Here is a 6,708-nt window from a genome sequence, read left to right on the forward strand (position 1 = left end):
GAAAGTATGAGTCTGATGAGGTCAAATCCCAGACCTATCCCAAACCTAACTTGCGTTATCCTCTAAAATATTGATCGAAACCAGGTTTAATTGACCGTTTCAGTGTGGTGCCTCATTACTACGTGATCCAAACCAGAAAAAACCCAGGATCCGTTCAACAAGTATGTGAAGAATGCGAAAGAATGAGTCTGATGAGTGAAAATCCCAGGCCTAACCTAGACCTAACATGCGTTATCCTCTAAAATATTGATCGCAACCAGGTTTAATTGATTGTTTCAGTGTGGTCCAACATTACTACGTGATCCAATCCAGAGAAAGCCCAGGATCTAGCCATCAAGTATGTGTAATATGCGAAAGAATGAGCCTGATGAGTGAAAATCCCAGGCCTAACCTAGACCTAACATGCGTTATCCTCTAAAATATTGATCGAAACCAGGCTTAATTGACCGTTTCAGTGTGGTACCACATTACTACGTGATTCAAACCAGAAAAAACCCAGGATCAGTTCAACAAGTATGTGAAGAATGCGAATGTATGAGCCTGATGAGGGCAAATCCCAGACCTATCCCAGACCTAACTTGCGTTATCCTCTAAAATATTGATCGAAACCAGGTTTAATCGACTGTTTCAGTGTGGTACCACATTACTACGTGATCGAAACCAGAAGAAACCCAGGATCAGTTCAACAAGTACGTGAAAAACGCGATAGTATGAGCCTGATTAGGGTTAATCCCAGACCTATCCCAGACCTAACTTGCATTATCCTCTAAAATATTTATCGAAACCAGGATTAATTGACTGTTTCAGCGTGGTACCAAATTACTACGTGATACAATCCAGAAACAGCCCAGGATCTAGCCATGAAGTATGAGAAATATGCGAAAGTATGAGCCTGATGAGGGCAAATCCTAGACCTAACCCAAACCTAACATGCGTTATCCTCTAAAATATTTATCAAGACCAGGTTTAGTTGAATGTTTCAGTGTGGTACCACATTACTACGTGATCCAATCCAGAAATAGCCCAGGATCTAGCCTTGAAGTATGAGTAAATATGCGAAAGTATGAGCCTGACGAGAGCAAATCCTAGACCTAACCCAGACCTAACATGCGTTATCCTCAAAAGTATTGATCGAAACCTGGTTTAATCGACTGTTTCAGTGTGGTACCACATTACTATGTGATCCAAACCAGAAAATAACCCAGGATCTGTTCAACGAGTATGTGAAGTGTGCGAAAGTATGAGTCTGATGAGGGCAAATCCCAGACCTATCCCAGACCTAACATGCGCTATCCTCCAAAATATTTATCAAGACCAGGTTTAATTGATTGTTTCAGTGTGGTGCCACATTACTACGTGATCCAATCCAGAAAAAGCCCAGGATCTAGCCATCAAGTATGAGTAATATGCGAAAGAATGAGCCTGATGAGAGTAAATCCCGGACCTAAACTAGACCTAACATGAATTATTCTCTAAAATATTGATCGAAACCAGGTTTAATTGACTGTTTCAGTGTGGTCCCACATTACTTCGTGATCCAAACCAGAAAAAACCCAGGATCCGTTCAACAAGTATGTGAAGAATGCGAAAGTATGTGTCTGATGAGGTCAAATCCCAGACCTATCCCAGACCTAACTTGCGTTATCCTCTAAAATATTGATCGAAACCAGGTCTAATCGACTGTTTCAGTGCGGTACCACATTACTACGTGATCGAAACCAGAAAAAACCCAGGATCAGTTCAACAAGTACGTGAAAAACGCGAAAGTATGAGCCTGATGAGGGCGAATCCCAGACCTATCCCAGACCTAGCTTGCGTTATCCTCTAAAATATTTATCGAAACCAGGTTTAATTGAATGTTTCAGTGTGGTACCACATTACTACGTGATCCAATCCAGAAATAGCCCAGGATCTAGCCATGAAGTATGAGAAATATGCGAAAGTATGAGCCTGACGAGAGCAAATCCTAGACCTAACCCAGACCTAACATGCGTTATCCTCAAAAGTATTGATCGAAACCTGGTTTAATCGACTGTTTAAGTGTGGTACCACATTACTATGTGATCCAAACCAGAAAATAACCCAGGATCTGTTCAACGAGTATGTGAAGTGTGCGAAAGTATGAGTCTGATGAGGGCAAATCCCAGACCTATCCCAGACCTAACATGCGCTATCCTCCAAAATATTTATCAAGACCAGGTTTAATTGATTGTTTCAGTGTGGTCCCACATTACTACGTGATCCAATCCAGAAAAAGCCCAGGATCTAGCCATCAAGTATGAGTAATATGCGAAAGAATGAGCCTGATGGGAGTAAATCCCGGACCTAAACTAGACCTAACATGAATTGTTCTCTAAAATATTGATCGAAACCAGGTTTAATTGACTGTTTCAGTGTGATCCCACATTACTACGTGATCCAAACCAGAAAAAACCCAGGATCCGTTCAACAAGTATGTGAAGAATGCGAAAGTATGAGTCTGATGAGGTCAAATCCCAGACCTATCCCAGACCTAACTTGCGTTATCCTCTAAAATATTGATCGAAACCTGGTTTAATCGACTGTTTCAGTGTGGTACCACATTACTATGTGATCCAAACCAGAAAATAACCCAGGATCTGTTCAACGAGTATGTGAAGTGTGCGAAAGTATGAGTCTGATGAGGGCAAATCCCAGACCTATCCCAGACCTAACATGCGCTATCCTCCAAAATATTTATCAAGACCAGGTTTAATTGATTGTTTCAGTGTGGTGCCACATTACTACGTGATCCAATCCAGAAAAAGCCCAGGATCTAGCCATCAAGTATGAGTAATATGCGAAAGAATGAGCCTGATGAGAGTAAATCCCGGACCTAAACTAGACCTAACATGAATTATTCTCTAAAATATTGATCGAAACCAGGTTTAATTGACTGTTTCAGTGTGATCCCACATTACTACGTGATCCAAACCAGAAAAAACCCAGGATCCGTTCAACAAGTATGTGAAGAATGCGAAAGTATGAGTCTGATGAGGTCAAATCCCAGACCTATCCCAGACCTAACTTGCGTTATCCTCTAAAATATTGATCGAAACCTGGTTTAATCGACTGTTTCAGTGTGGTACCACATTACTATGTGATCCAAGCCAGAAAATAACCCAGGATCTGTTCAACGAGTATGTGAAGTGTGCGAAAGTATGAGTCTGATGAGGTCAAATCCCAGACCTATCCCAGACCTAACTTGCGTTATCCTCTAAAATATTGATCGAAATCAGGTTTAATTGACTGTTTCAGCGTGGTACCACATTACTACGTGATACAATCCAGAAACAGCCCAGGATCTAGCCATGAAGTATGAGAAATATGCGCAAGTATGAGCCTGATGAGGGCAAATCCTAGACCTAACCCAAACCTAACATGCGTTATCCTCTAAAATATTTATCAAGACCAGGTTTAATTGATTGTTTCAGTGTGGTACCACTTTACTACGTGATCCAAAGTAAAGAAAACCCTCGATCAGGTCAACATGCATGTTAAAACTGCGAAAGTATGACCCTGATGAGGGCAAATCACAGACGTAACCCAGACCTAACATGCGTTATCCTCTAAAATATTTATCAAGACCTGTTTTAATTGAATGTTTCAGTGTGGTACCACATTACTACGTGATCCAAGCCAGAAAAAACCCAGGATCTGTTCAACAAGTATGTGAAGAATGCGAAAGTATGAGTCTGATGAGTGAAAATCCCAGACCTAACCTAGACCTAACATGCGTTATCCTCTAAAATATTGATCCAAACCAGGTTTAAAGGACTGTTTCAGTGTGGTACCACACAACTACGTGATCCAAACCAGAAAAAACCCAGGATCCGTTCAACAAGTATGTGAAAAACGCGAAAGTATGAGCCTGATGAGGGCAAATCCCAGACATATCCCAGACCTAACTTGTGTTGTCCTCTAAGATATTGATGGAAACCAGGTTTAATTGACTGTTTCAGTGCTGTACTTCATTACTACGTGATGCAATCCAGAAAAAGCCCAGGATCTAGCCATCATGTATGAGAAATATGCGAAAGAATGAGTCTGACGAGAGCAAATCCCAGACCTAACCTTGACCTAACATGAATTATTCTCTAAAATATTGATCGAAACCAGGTTTAATTGACTGTTTCAGTGTGGTCCCACATTACTTCGTGATCCAAACCAGAAAAAACCCAGGATCCGTTCAACAAGTATGTGAAGAATGCGAAAGTATGAGACTGATGAGTGAAAATCCCAGGCCTAACCTAGACCTAACATGCGCTATCCTCAAAAATATTGTTCGAAACTAGGTTTAATCGACTGTTTCAGTGTGGTACCACATTACTATGTGATCCAAACCAGAAAATAACCCAGGATCTGTTCAACGAGTATGTGAAGTGTGCGAAAGTATGAGTCAGATGAGGTCAAATCCCAGACCAATCCCAGACTTAACTTTTTTTTTTTTTTTTTTTTTTTTTTTTTGTCGTGGGGAAAATCTTCGAAAGACTCCCTCCCACCTCCTTGGGGAGAGGTGGGAGAGGTGTGTGGGATTCCCCGCGCCCGTACAACGACAGGCGCGGGACCTACCCACTAAAAACCCCACGGTGACCCTTCGGCACGCTTCGGGAGGATACCGGGAATCGCTCGAAGCATTCTTCCGGTATCCTCCCCGTGCCCGCGCTTTCGCGCCCATCCCCCGGGGGGACAATCGGTCCCCCCGGTAGACACACTGCCTCATAGCGGCGGGACGGGGCCACTCCATCTCGCCGCTATCCGTCCCGGGGCCGCGTTTAGTGGCGGCTGCGAGCCCCAACTCGCAACCGCCCGCGACCCCATCCCAGACTTAACTTGCGTTATCCTCTAAAATATTGATCGAAACCAGGTTTCATCGACTGTTTCAGTGTGGTACCACATTACTACGTGATCCAAATCAGAAAAAACCCAGGATCTGTTCAACGAGTATGTGAAGTGTGCGAAAGTATGAGTCTGATGAGGGCAAATCCCAGACCTATCCCAGACCTAACATGCGTTATCCTCTAAAATATTTATCAAGACCAGGTTTAATTGATTGTTTCAGTGTGGACCCACATTACTACGTGATCCAAACTAGAAAAAACCCAGGATCCGTTCAACAAGTATGTGAGGAATGCGAAAGTATGAGTCTGATGAGTGAAAATCCCAGACCTAACATAGACCTAACATGCGTTATCCTCTAAAATATTGATCCAAACCAGGTTTAATGGACTGTTTCAGTGTGGTACCACACTACTACGTGATCCAAACCAGAAAAAACCCAGGATCTGTTCAACAAGTATGTGAAAAACGCGAAAGTATGAGTCTGATGAGGTCAAATCCCAGACCTATCCCAGACTTATGTTGCGTTATCCTCTAAAATACTGATCGAAACCAGGTTTAATCGACTGTTTCAGTGTGGTACCACATTACTACGTGATCCAAACCAGAAAAAACCCAGGATCCGTTCAACAAGTATGTGAAGAATGCGAAAGTATGAGTCTGATGAGTGCAAATCCCCGACCTAACATAGACCTAACATGCGTTATCCACTAAAATATTGATCCAAACCTGGTTTAATGGACTGTTTCAGTGTGGTACCACACTACTACGTGATCCAAACCAGAAAAAACCCAGGATCTGTTCAACAAGTATGTGAAAAACGCGAAAGTATGAGCGTGATGAGGGCAAGCCCCAGACCTATCCGAGACCTAACTTGCGTTGTCCTCTAAGATATTGATGGAAACCAGGTTTAATTGACTGTTTCAGTGTTGCACTTCATTACTACGAGATGCAATCCAGAAAAAGCCCAGGATCTAGCCATCAAGTATGAGAAATATGCGAAAGAATGAGCCTGATGAGAGCAAATCCCAGAACTAACCTAGACCTAACATGAATTATTCTCTAATATATTGATCGAAACCAGGTTTAATTGACTGTTTCAGTGTGGTCCCACATTACTACGTGATCCAAACCAGAAAAAACCCAGGATCCGTTCAACAAGTATGTGAAGAATGCGAAAGTATGAGTCTGATGAGTGAAAATCCCAGGCCTAACCTAGACCTAACATGCGTTATCCTCAAAAATATTGATCGAAACCTGGTTTAATCGACTGTTTCAGTGTGGTACTACATTACTACGTGATGCAATCCAGAAATAGCCCAGGATCTAGCCATGAAGTATGAGAAATATGCGAAAGTATGATCCTGACGAGGGCAAATCCTAGACCTAACCCAGACCTAACATGCGTTATCCTCTAAAATATTTATCAAGACCAGGTTTAATTGATTGTTTCTGTGTGGTCCCACATTACTTCGTGATCCAAACCAGCAAAAACCCGGGATCGGTTCAACAAGTATGTGAAGAATGCGAAAGTATGAGACTGATGAGTGAAAATCCCCTGCCTAACCTAGACCTAACATGCGTTATCCTCAAAAATATTGATCGAAACCAGGTTTAATCGACTGTTTCAGTGTGGTACCACACTACTACGTGACCCAATCCAGAAAAAACCCATGATCTGTTCAACAAGTATGTGAAAAACGCGAAAGTATGAGCCTGATGAGGGAAAATCCCAGACCTATCCCAGACCTAACTTGCGTTATCCTCTAAAATATTGATCGAAACCAGGTTTAATTGACTGTTTCTGTGTGGTACCACATTACTACGTGATACAATCCAGAAATAGCCAAG

This window comes from Colletes latitarsis, unplaced genomic scaffold (assembly GCF_051014445.1).
Source record: "Colletes latitarsis isolate SP2378_abdomen unplaced genomic scaffold, iyColLati1 scaffold0018, whole genome shotgun sequence".
NCBI classification, from domain to species: domain Eukaryota; kingdom Metazoa; phylum Arthropoda; class Insecta; order Hymenoptera; family Colletidae; genus Colletes; species Colletes latitarsis.